Source organism: Hibiscus syriacus, unplaced genomic scaffold (assembly GCF_006381635.1).
Source record: "Hibiscus syriacus cultivar Baekdansim isolate YM2019G1 unplaced genomic scaffold, ASM638163v2 tig00116958_pilon, whole genome shotgun sequence".
Lineage (NCBI taxonomy): Eukaryota > Viridiplantae > Streptophyta > Magnoliopsida > Malvales > Malvaceae > Hibiscus > Hibiscus syriacus.
Genome location: NW_024063484.1, coordinates 1,534,145 through 1,547,814, shown reverse-complemented (window position 1 = coordinate 1,547,814; position 13,670 = coordinate 1,534,145). Strand labels below are relative to the sequence as shown.

Genomic DNA, 13,670 nt, shown 5'->3' with positions numbered 1-13,670 from the left:
AATTAAAGAGATCATAATTGGGTCATCCAAAGAATTTGAAATTTGAACTTCTTTGATAAATACCAACAACCAATTAGTTTAGTGAAATAAATTCTAAACATGACCATTGCAAAATAGAGTAACTAGGTTGGACGATCGTCCCAATATGAATTTTGTAAAACTCGATCTGGATTAATAAATCATACCAATTGTTAATTAAAAAAATGAAATTAAAACCAAACTAAAAGGAGAAAATAATCGGATGACAAAAAGACCACTAGTTTTAACATTTGAGTCATAAAGAAACAAGCTTGCATACATTTCATAATCATCCAATGAACTGAACACGCAATAAGTAAGCGATGCATAAGTTGTTATCAAACCAACATAGAAAGGACACAGCAGTATAGACATACTATAATGGGGGACATGTTCCCTGCTTCGACACAAGGCCCGTGCAGATTAGAAGAAAACTATAAGTAGCAACGACTTAGAAACCGTGAATTTTGATGTTGTCCTTCTTCACAATGCCGGCCTGATCGAAAAGAAATGCAATGAAGATTAGGAACTCGAACACCAAATTGCATTGGTTCTTTAGACATCTACGTATTCAAAAGACGCAAAAGAACAATACCTGAACAAGAAGGTGGAGACATTCTTGCGCTGGTCACCTTGAAGTTGAATAACCTACACATAAACAACAACATAACAAACTTAACCACCATCCGATAAAGGATATCAACAATGTTAACAATATCTAAAGGAGTTATACACATACCTGTCCTAATTCAGGGTCTTGGACCACAGTACCATTGCAGCAAAACTCCTTCTTGAGGTCTTTGAGTATCTTGTTGTAGCTGAATTCTTTCTTCAATCCCTGGACGGTTGTCAAGCTTTTCCTGCCGTTCCGTTGCTGAATACGAATGTGCACGTACTCCTTTGCACCGGCACCCGAGTCATCAGCATTTGCATCAGCAAAGGGGTCTAGCAAATTATTAGAACACCCCAAGTTAAACCCAAAACTAATAACAGACATCAACAATTACGATAAATAGCAAAGCACAGGTAGTTAGGATATGAGCATACCAAAGGCGGTTGGGATATGGACGTCGAGATCAGACATGAAACTTAGTTGATCAAAGGAGGCTTAAGAACCACAAGCTGGGACCTAAACATGAAACTCAATACCAACATCAGATACGACTTGATATAAAAGAGAATTAGGAAGCCTCTAAATTCTATGCTGGCAACTAATCCAAAGTATTTTTTCAATCAATAGGTTGAAAAGAACAAACAAAAACCTTAAAAGCCCCTCAACAGGTAGATTGAAACTATACATAATCATTGTAACATCAAAACCATAAGCCAACGCGAAAACAATCATTATTCAAACTTGTTAGCAATAAGCCAATAACCCAGACTAGGCAAATATTAAATCCTACGGTTCGAATTCCCTATCAATATTTGACTTCCTAAAAGAAAACAAACCAATTAAATAAATAAAAAAAACTCCCAAGCGCTTTAGATTATGCATTATGGAATAAGTGATAAAGAATTAGCTCCAATTCATTCCAAAAACCTTATAATTAATCTAAGTAGCACATTGTGTGAATCAATTAAGATATGAAGTCTAAAATTTTCAATATAATCCAAATATCTAAAAAATTAACAACGAAGATCCAGAAGAAAGGGGGGAGGGTAACCTTGGATGCTAAACGTTGTTCCTTTATAGAAGCAAAAACGATTCTTAATTTGTAATCATGAACAATTAGCACAGAAATTAAAGAAACCAAAGGAAATCTTGACGATATAGACAAAACACGGTAAGAAAAAGGCTATAATCAATTAGATGATGCTAAAACGTTAATCTTTAACCCGAAATTAGAGAACCTAAAGAGAAAAATTACCTGATCCGAGGTTTTAGAGCTCCTTTCAGAGAACTGAAACTGGGATTATTAGCAAATTAAATATAAAAACCCTAAGGAACGGAGAAAGTTCTCGATTTGGGGATTTCGAAGGTCGTATACGCTAATAGAGGAGCACTAACGATGATGGCATTCACACTCGCGAGATAAAGCTTTATAGGGATCGAAAAAGGACACGTGGCGATTTTAAAACGACGACGTTTGGTAACTTGTGGAACAATCTTAAGAAAGGGTAGTCGTGGACGTTGTCCTAGGCACGTGGAACAATCTTTAAGAGGTAGCATCCGAATTGAATTTGATAAATTTTAATTTGATTTTATAAATATATTTTTTTAAAAATTTGAATTCAATTTGAATATTAGATAAATTCTTTTTAGGTATAAAATTAAGTTGCGTCAAATTTGAATTTACAGTAAAAAAATACTTGATCCAAGCCCAAAATAACAATAAATATTTAAAGATAACTGTTAATAATATTGTTTCTTTATATTTTCTTAAATTAGATTTATATTTTATTTAATAAAAATGAATCACATATATAATTATGTATGTCATGTCATTTCGGACGAGGGATGGATACGAATGAGTTGGGTCAGCTTTTCGGCCAACATGACCCGATATGAAAAATATATATCTTTCACCCTAAATTCGACATAAACTAAAAAATATATACTCTCTACCCTAAACTCAACCTAACATGAATTTATGGTGACTTCACTCGATCTAAACCGGTCTGTCTTTTTGAGATAAAACTTTAATTTGATCCAACTCGAAACAAATATATTTATAAAAAAATATTAATTCTATTCGATAAAAATAAGGATCTAATTAAAAATAATATATAAAGAGATATTACTGTAATTATCCTTAGATATATAAATTATAATTGGATTATTTTTCAAATCAGATCGAGTCGGATTTTTTGCCTTAAACTTGAACATGATCTAACCAACCTGAACTTGATTTTTTCAAAAAAAAAAAACTCAATTCAATAGGGTCAAGTTGGAACTCGTCGGGTTTAGGTCCCGTGTCCATCCCTTGTTCGGATGCAGGTTTTTACTTAAAATCGAATCAGATTTCGAATATGATAGTCTTCCTAAATTTAAATCATAACAAATAACAGTTAGTAATACTTAAAACCACAACCCAACCGTACCCATACATAGGTGCAACCCTGACAGGAATGGGCACAAAATCAGTAGTGAAAGCAATCGAGAAACAGAAGAAATAACAGTTCCATTGTCATTCAACATCACACCAGGCACGAGTAGACAACACAGGTCCAACAACATAGAGAGAGAACCAGATAAACATAGTAGAATGATATACAGTAAATAAGTTCATCAGTAGGTAAGATTTTCAGCTAGTAAAGATTCCCAGAAAACTTGGGAGCTGCAACTTAAGAACCATGGATCTTCATGTTGTCCTTCTACACATGTCAGTTTTAAGGATGTATATAAACCAGAGCACAATGACAATAGCCTGAACAAGAAAAGTGAAGACGTTCATCACCTTGAATAACCTACACATAAACCAAGTGCATAAAAGACTTCAGGTCACTTTATAAGTAGGTTAGACACAGGATGACAGGAATAGATAAAGGGGTGTTGGGATGTAGGGATTTAAATAAGGTCCGATATCGGAATAGTGGCTGTTATATAACAGTAACGACGCATCTTAAACTAATATTGTGCAATCATATTACTCGCAATAACATCTGTTATGCATGTAGTTGCATTAAACATAACCGAAAATGCAACCAGAAATTTAAATCTTTAATGCGGTGAGTTACGTCTTAAAATTTTCAAATTCTTATATAGTTTAAATATCTTCTTTGATATAACTTCCTAAGTTTGCACCCTTACATAAAATTCTGCATCCGGATTAGACACACGTCTGACCTAGCTCAGGATACTGGACAACAGTGCCATTGCAACAGAACTCCTTCTTGAGGTCCTTGAGAATTTTTTTACAGCTGAAGTCTGTCTTCAACCCCTGGGCAGTAGTCAAGCTTTCCTACCATTCCGCTGTTGGATACGAATGTGGACGTACTCCTTGCCTCCAACACCAGAGTCCTCGGCATTTGCATCAGCAAACGGATCTAGCAAAACCGGATAGCATACGAGTTAGAATTTCCATGGAGGATCCGATTTAATCAGTAAGAAGGGAAATGCTTACCAAAGGCAGTGGGAATCTGGATGTCGAGCTCAGACATGAAACTTGGTTAACAGAAAGAGCCTAACTCAGAGATCTGTCTTCAACCCCTGGGCAGTAGTCAAGCTTTCCTACCATTCCGCTGTTGGATACGAATGTGGACGTACTCCTTGCCTCCAACACCAGAGTCCTCGGCATTTGCATCAGCAAACGGATCTAGCAAACCGGATGCATACGAGTTAGAATTTCCATGGAGGATCCGATTTAATCAGTAAGAAGGGAAATGCTTACCAAAGGCAGTGGGAATCTGGATGTCGAGCTCAGACATGAAACTTGGTTAACAGAAAGAGCCTAACTCAGAGATCTACAAGATCAACTAAGACTAGGGACGACTAAAATTCGACTCGACTTAAAAAATTGATTTTTTTAACTCGACTCGATTTGAAAAAACTCGACTCATATTGACTTCGAGTTGTAATTTAATAAACTCAACTCGAAAAAACTTCAAGTTCAAATCGAGTTGTAAAATATAACTCAAAATTTTTAATAATTAGTAGATTGATTTTCAAGTCTGAGCATAAGTTTGAGTAGAGTCCCTCGACTTTGTAGTATATGTAAATTACATATGAAAAAAAATACGAAAAAATATATATGTATCGTATATGATATAAAATATCATTTAAATTGGAATCAAATAATGTAATAATATTGTTAATATTTATAATTAAATTTAAATAGAAACTCAAAAATTTGACTCGATTTGACTAAAAAAAAATTCAAGTCAACTCTGAGTTATAAAATAGGAGTTGTCAACTCGAATAACTCGAAATTTTTTTACTCGATTCTATCGAACACTCACCCTTAACTAAGACGGTTACTTTCTATCTAAAGATAATCCCTACAATCAATTAGTCAATATTATCAATTAACATCAAATTGATCATTCGACATTAATAATCCTTGACTTTAGTAACATAACACTGATGTGACATATTAAATTAATGACCTGACTTATTCTTTATCACATGTTAAATCAATTAGTTAATTTGGTACTAATTAATGATCATTAATGTCGAATTATCAATTTGTTACAAACCGAAATCATGCAATATTTTACCTTCCCATTGATCCCCTTCCTTGGCCATCGTCCATATAATTTACTTTCCCGTCCTGGGATGCGCTTGCGATGGTAGATTTTGGTAGCCCTAGATTGGGCGCCCAAGCGACATCCCGTACCCAATCCGTATGCATTTGAAGAGCTGGAAAGCAGTCCATCTTCCAGATTCCATTGTAGAGCTTCCACACCTTTACAGTGTTATCACATCCACCAGAGCAAAGTTTCTTTACAGGATCCAGCAAGCCAGAACCAACTAGAGCACCAGGTTCCGTCGATGGATCCCATGAAACAGATGTTACACCAACCGGGTGAGCCTGATCGATCCTTGATACATCCCAGCCTCCATCTGCTCTAGATGTGAAAACCGATACATTTCCGTCGGAAGAACCACACGCCAAACAAAGTCCCAATTCAAGAGGGGCCCAAGCGATTGAATTAACAGATGACTTATGCTCATCAAACTCATGAGCCTGACTCCATTCATTTTGATTGCCTTCCTTCCAAATAATCACACGGCCATCATAACAAGAAGAAGCAAGTAAAGAGCCAAACTTTGGATGGGCTCAATCCACCTGCTATACTGGTCCTTGGTGACCTGTCAGAGTTGCTAAATGCTGATGTGTATTGTTGCTCACCCCAACTATCTTAATCGTGCTGTCTGATGAGGCGGTAGCAATACGCTTACCATAAAAATCCATGGCCACATCATGAACCGTGTCCTGGCCGGTTTCAATCTTCTGCGAAGGCATTTTCCCTTTTATCTGTGAAGTATTCAGTTTCAGTATCAAAAACAAGAGCTGAAGTTTTCAATAAAAATCCAATTATTCCATAAGAGAAAAAGAACCAAACAGGATATACCTTAGGTTTGAGAATATACCTTGATTATAGGGGTGGGGGGAAAGGGCAGTGACAACTGCCAGAGCTCCATCAGCATAGGGATCGCTTTCCTAGGCCATCAAGGCCAATAATTTTATTTCGATAGGTTTGTGAAATATTCACTAAAATTTATTGGCATGATAAGGTTTCTAATCCTAGATTCCCTTGTATCCGAGGAATCAAATATTAATCATAACTATTGTTCTGAATTCCAAATTACGAAACTCATCTCACTGTAAATGAGCAATTTCAGAATTTCTAACTTGGAGCTCAAATCAATACAAGTTGGTTACAGAGCTTAGACGCAAATCTATAGGCAATCCGAAAATACAAGAGATCTGGAGTAAACTAGCTAGGTAAAGTACCGATGCTTCGTAACTCGAGCTTAACCCGAAGTTTAGGGGGGACATTGATGCTATGTGACCCTGGTCTTCCTTAATTGTCGTAGTAAGTAAAGAGGAGTGTGAGTTATGCGAGGTTAAGTGACCCCGAACTACACCATGATAATGTTGCTCTAGTGTTTACAATTGTTCATGACCATACTTGCAGAGTGCTTATTTGTTGAATGCAAGTAGTAAAGTAGGGTTATTTATGTGGCACTAAGCTTGTGAGCTCAACGTATGAAATGTGTTTCCGTGCACAGGTTTTTAGGTGCCAGTTTGAGGAGCACATCGCAAGATCGTAAATTTCCAGACTTGATTGCTATCAAAGTACATCTCGAGTATTTAGTAGGCATGTACTGTCATAGACCCTTATTTATATTTGAGTCGTAAACTCTGTATTTTAATTTATTATTATATTTTGGAAACTTTGTTGGGAGCTCCCCATGTTTAAATTACTCATATTTTGTACGCGTATGACAATTGGGTGATATTATTACTCATTTGATAAAATGTTAAAATAAATGATTAGTCACTTACGTGGTTCCATGTGACATTATAATTCATCAATTTTCGAGTTGGATACAATATCAACACTATATTTAGTTGTAGTTTGACGATGGAGAAGCCTCTAATGAGAAAATCAAGTGGATTAGGAGTAGATGTTATTTCATAGATTATGTTTTATGAAAATGATGTAATTATGGAAATAATAAGGTCAAATATGTCATTTAACATCTTATTTTACAATCAGTTCTCCCAAATCGTTGGATTTTCTAATATTTTCATTTTCAACTTATTTTACACAATCAACTATTACAAAAAGGTATTTACCAAATACTAAAAATAAAAAGTTTAGAGATCGATAAATTATTTATACTTAAATAAATTAAAAACTCGTCAAAAAAATTAATCAAACACCCCAAATATCTATTTCAACAATAATTTCAAAATGCACTCATGTTGATAATTAGAGTTAGGCTACAAGGAACACCAAAGGAGTTGGGTAGGGAAGAACAAACGAAGGGTGAAAATATAAAAGGGAGTGGGTAAAGAGAAGGATTAACTGAGTATCAAATCAATCATTTAGAAAGACGAAATCCAAAAGCGAAAGGAAAAGAGGAATCTTATCTCGTCCCCCCCCCCCCCCACCCCTAAATTCCTTCATAATTTCATTTCTCTTTTCATCGGGTTGTTTCATACTCCATAAATCGTAATTATCCAAACCCTTGTTAATTTCATTCGTCTTTTTTTTGTTCTAATTTTATTAATTTCCTGATTAATTTGTTCCGAAAATTGTAATTTATTTCTCATATCCCAAAAAAACTTGTTCATTTGTTGTGTAATATATGTATGTATTCGTTAATTCCAATCAAGAGCTTTCCAAAATTTTTAGCTTGCTTTAGTTTACTAAAATGATAAAATTTTGGGTTCTTCATCTTTGTTTTGTTTGTTTGTTGGGTTCGAAGTTTGTTTCTTTTAGTTTTCCTTTATTTATTTCTGTTAAATTTTTTTTCTCTATATATTTCAAATGGAGACACTTTTAAACCCGTAAATCTCTTCAATTAAGAGGTTTTATCTTTCTGGGTTTTAATCAATTCCTCTTAATTTCTCCGCTTAAGCAAAAACCCAGCAATTGTTTTTTCTTTGTAAAGAAACAACCTTTGGTGTTAAAAGGAGGAATTGGGGGATTTGTCGGGGAAGATTTTGATTTTTCTGGGCCCTTTTTAAAGTCTGGGTTTTCTTGTGGGTGTTTGGGATTATGAGGAATAGTGGAGATGGACAAGGGCAAACCAAAACGCAAGGTGGTGGGGTCGCTTCCAAGTCGGCTTGGAGTTCGTTGCGCGCAATTTCTAGTTACTTAAGGATTGTTTCTTCCGGGGCTTCCACCGTCGCACGGTCGGCGGTGTCCGTGGCATCGTCGATTGTGGAAAGGGAAGATGATTCTGGGTATGATCAGGTAATAAGAAAGAAAATAAATGTTTTTTTAAATAATTTTTTAAATTTTTAGAGAGTTTGTTATATGGAAAACCCATTGTAGTTCAAATTTTATGTTTCTTTAAAGAGAAAAACTGTTCGGTATTCTTAGTATGTCCAAGTTGAGTTTTGTTATATAGAAATGGAATGTCTTAGTGGGTTGAACTTTTCATAAGAGGAAATGATTTTTTCCGTTTAATTGGAGAACTTTAGTATGTCCATGTTGAGTTTTATTTCTTAAAATGAAAAAAGAAAAATGGTCTTTTGGTTATAGGCATATGATTTTGGGTTTACTTAGGCGAAGTTAGTACCTTTAAATTTGCTATTCACTCTTTTTGAAGATTCTCAGTTTACCATTTGTCCTAAAACTTGAAGGTTTTTAGGGACCAATATATATATGTGTGTGTGTGTGTGTGTGTGTAACTGTGTATTAATTCAAGGTTTTTTTTTTTAAGATTTTCAGTTTACCATTTGTCTGAAAACTTGAAGATTTTCCTCTGTCACTTTTGTTAATGTAAAGGTTAATTGGGCTGGCTTTGACAAGTTAGAAGATGAGAAAGACATCATCCGACAGGTTCTTCTACTTGGTTATCGATCTGGTTCCAGGTTTGGGATGTTGAAGAAGCAGATAGTGTTCGAGTCTTGGTTTCAAGACATGATGGTCCTGTTTCATTTATGCAAATGCTACCAAAACCAGTAGCAGCGAAGAGATCAGAGGACAAGTTTGCAAACAGTCTTCCCCTTTTGGTAGTTTGTTCTGAGCACCCCTTCTCTGGGGGTACTAACAATCAGGATCAATCTTGCAATGGAAGTATCCCACACAGCAATGATTCGGGGAATGCTAGCACTGTTGCCTCCATTGTCCGGTTTTATTCCTTGAGATCTCAATCTTATATACATGAGCTAAAGTTTAGATCAGTTGTTTATTCTGTAAGGTGCAGTTCTCGAATTGTTGCTATAGCTCAAGCAGCTCAGGTATGCTACCTTATGCACAATGGTTTTTAGCATCATTACACCTATCTGATTTTAGAATTAAGTTTTTTATCTTGCAGATCCATTGTTTTGATTCCACAACATTAGAAAAGGAATATACAATTGTTACAAATCCTATAGTCACAGCCTGCCCGGGTTCCGGAGCTGTAGGTATGGACCTTTGGCAGTTGGTCCTAGGTGGCTGGCATATAGTGGAAGTCCAGTTGTAAGTTCCAATTGGGACGTGTCAGTCCACAACATCTTATGCCTTCTGCAAGTTTCCCTGGTTTTTCTTCACTGGGAGCCTGGTTGCACACTATGCAAAAGAATCCAGCAAGCAACTTGCTGCCGGGATTGTGACCTTAGGAGACCTGGGATATAAGAAAATATCGAAATATCTGCCAGACTCGTACAGTTCTCAGAAATCAGGAAATCCTGGCTGGGGAGGCAATGGAAATGTTAATGGTCATTTTCTCGATACTGATAACATCGGAATGGTACATATTTTCTCCCCAATTCTGATTAAACCCGCAATTTGGATATTTATTTTTCTGCACTCCCTTTTGTCGTCCTCCTTTTCACCTTTGGCCTCATATATAATCCATAATTTAATATCTGCAATTTGCTACCTTTCTTGTTGTTAGACATGTATAAAATTTTCTGTTTAATATTTTATGTATTTAGTAGATATCGTTCAGTGCGAGACTTGTGTAGTGTAATACAAAATGACTTTTCAGTTTTACTTTCTTGGGTTTCAATCATCTGAAAATAATACAAGCAAAATCATTTTAACATATCAGTTACTATTTTTTATATGGGCTTATCAGGTTATTGTCAGAGATATCGTCAGTAAGGTTATTATTGCTCAGTTTAGGGCACACAAGAGCCCTATTTCAGCATTATGCTTTGATCCCAGTGGGACTCTTCTTGTGACAGCTTCAGTTCAGGGTCATAATATCAACGTTTTCAAGATTATGCCTGGATTTCAGGGAAGCACATATACTTGTGATGTATCAGCATCGTATTCACATCTCTATCGATTGCAGCGTGGTTTTACAAATGCTGTAAGATTAATGTTCAGTGTAATTCGTACCTGCTTTTAGCAACTTGAATATTTCTTAAATCTTTTCTCCATTCTATTGGGATATCAGGTAATACAGGATATTAGTTTCAGTGATGATAGTAATTGGATTATGATTAGTTCTTCAAGAGGGACAAGCCATCTATTTGCTTTCAATTCAGTGGATGGATCTGTAACTTTTCAGTCCGCCGATGCTGGTTTTGCTCCTAAAAATGGCGGTTTGGGGGTTATGACTAAGCCACAAGTTCACTGGCCTCCTAATATAGGAGCACAAACACCTACTCAAACAAGTCTTTGTGTTTCTGGACCTCCAGTGACACTTTCTGTTGTTAGCAGAATAAGGAACGGAAATAATGGTTGGAGAGGCACTGTAAGTGGTGCTGCTGTGGCTGCAACTGGCAGGATGGGTTCCCTTTCAGGGGCAATTGCTTCCACTTTCCATAACTGCAAAGGCAATAATCTTTTGTTTGCCGAGAGTAGCTCTTTGAAGACAAAGTCACCTCTTGTTTTTCTCTCCTTCTGGATGTATGATACAGTATGCTTTACGACCATCTCCTGACCGTGATCCAACATCAGTTGTTCTGGATTAAACGGATCATATGATCATCTGCAGAATCTGATTGGAGGCTAGTATTGAGGCAATACAGAAGTGGAATATTTGTCATAAACAAACCCGAAGAGAACGAGAAGATAATAGACATATATGGCGAGAATGGAACATCAGAAATTGGTAAAGTGTATCCTGGAGATATCAAAGAGGGAAATACATTCCCTGACCCGTCCACTGTTGACAAAGCAAATACCAACACCGAGGAAAAACATAATTTGTATATTCAGAAGCTGAATTGCAGATGCATCAAGCTCAAACACCATTGTGGGCAAAACCAGAGGTATTATTCTGTGGCTGGATTTCTTTGATGTTTGCTTAGAACTTGGTATTGAATCTCGGTTTCAGTAGGACTAGGAATACTCTACTTTTTTTTAAGAAACTTGTTTTGTCATTTATTTTCAGATGTACTTTCAATCAATGGTGATTGATGGCACTAACATGGCTGAAGAAATTCTTTGTCGGGGAAATAGAGATTGAAAAGTTGCCAACTTCCATGATTGCAGCACTGAAAAAAAGATTAGTTCCGGTTTTTGATTACCGTCAAACTTTTAAGTTCCAGCAAGCAAAGTGTGCTGAAAGTTTTTTATGGTGACCTGCTTTACTGATTCTAAGGATGCATGCCAATTCTTTATACCTTTGCAAATTTCCTGATAGTTAAAGTGATTTTTGAAATAAAGCTTCTGCATCTTAAGGGTTCAGCCCCTGTAAGATGCATGATTCAATCAGTTGCATAGCGTGCATCAACTTTTGGTTTTTAGTCCTTGTTTTTTCCTTTATTGTCAGACATTTCTTCGATTTGCTTACGTTGACATCCATGGATATGTTGTTAGCTCTTCTATTCTGGTTTACAGGATTCCAACAGTAGATAGCAATAGCAATGGATGCCTGCTGCATCCAATGTCCGGTTTGTCTGAAAATGGCCAGCTTTCAAGTAGAAGTAGCTCCGGCACTCTTAGCTCCATGACCGGAAATGGTGCTACGGTTGCTGAATTTCTAAACAACATTGAAGAAACTAGATTAGATGGTCCTCAGATGCCTTTAGGAACAAATGGTTTTGTAAATAAAAATGACAGCCCTGAAACCAACACTCTGCTTGAGATTGTAGATAATAATGAGAACTCAAGAATGGAAGCTCAACTCGAGTTTGTAGATAATAACAGTGAAGACCTCCAGATGGGGAATCATTTCGAAGAAGATGAAGGTGATGAATATGATTAGAGGTAATCATATTATTTCTAGTTTAAACTATTTGTTTAGTGTTACCTTTGACGTTCCTGAACATATCATCGTAACTAGAACAAGCTTTTGCTTAAACCACAAGGAGACAGCTTAGCTAATTTAAAAATCACGAGTTTCACCTGCACCGAGATGTTCATTGTTACTTGTCATATTGATGTGTTATCACTTGCCTTTTGATTAATTTAATGGCTCGATAAAGCGCTGCACTTAGAACACAGTACTCTTTTAGATTATGAACCTGTCTTCTGCTTGAACGTGGGGTCAAACCATACATTTTTCGGGATTCCGTTGGATTAATATTGATTCGGTTCATCTATATCATTTTTGTCCCTCATTTTCCTTGGGCTTCTTCTAGTTAAACTGATCAGATAACAAGCTTTCCGGATTATGATTATGAACCGACTTTTGGCCTTAATCTCCTTTTCAGGTGTGCATGTTTAATCATTTGATTCTCCAGAGGCTGATTAACAGTGCTTAATACCATGTTTAGAGACGAAAACAAGGGACAGAAGGTTGCTTTTGACTGTGAAGCGAATTGTTTAATACTATGTTGTGTTTTTCCCTATATTTAACTGTAAATTACAGTCAATGGACTTCCCTATAGTTGTGATGTGTAAATAATAGAATTACAGCTCCAGCTCTCTTCTATTCTATTAATTTAAAAAGTTTATTGGTTGCCATTCAGTTAGGTTTTGATCAAGTTGCAATTATCCAAGTAAAATATTTTTAGTTTATGTTATTTTAAACTTCAAAGAGTGTCGTATATGAATATTTTATGTCGACGCTTGCCGAAAGATATGATAATGTTTGTGACATTAATAGTTCTACATGTTGCACTGCAAGACATCTCTAAAAATCCAGGCTTTGCAACCCGGACATCGGACCGGCTTCAATGGTTTCTGGATGGTGCTGCCGGGGACAAATGTAGTTCTTGTAGCTTATTCAGCTTACTTGTCCCGTTCGGTAGTTCAAGAGATCCATCATCTGGATTTTATAGAGAGCTCAGACTGGTGGGATTTTCTCTAGATAACAACAGTCTCTTAGTAGAAGAGCTCGAAGCTCGCATAGTTGACTAATGGAAGCTGACAGAGAATCTATAAGAGATTGTCATGGATTTTGTTAATAGGATGTCCGACTCGAGAAACTCGACGATTGCTCGGTAACTTGGTGACGTTCGTAAATGAAATACTTGTGCAAGGTTCCTCCGAGCCTTGTTTTGTCGATACCAATGTGATTACGTTCCAGACAACATCATGCGATTTCACAGTTCCAGGAGACTCACCATAGTACTAAATTATGGTTGCTGTTGCAATTGTGGCTATGTTACCACGGTTGAGAATGTTACGACATGGTTTATTTT

At 36.3% G+C, this 13,670-nt stretch overlaps 3 pseudogenes; 1 reads left to right on the top strand and 2 right to left on the bottom strand.

The window, feature by feature from the left end:
• Positions 1-3,303: 3,303 nt before the first annotated feature.
• Positions 3,304-4,386, bottom strand: LOC120189621 (annotated as a pseudogene).
• Positions 4,387-5,146: 760 nt separating this feature from the next.
• On the bottom strand, positions 5,147-6,019 carry LOC120189620 (annotated as a pseudogene).
• Positions 6,020-8,184: 2,165 nt separating this feature from the next.
• On the top strand, positions 8,185-12,994 carry LOC120189509 (annotated as a pseudogene).
• Positions 12,995-13,670: the final 676 nt, after the last annotated feature.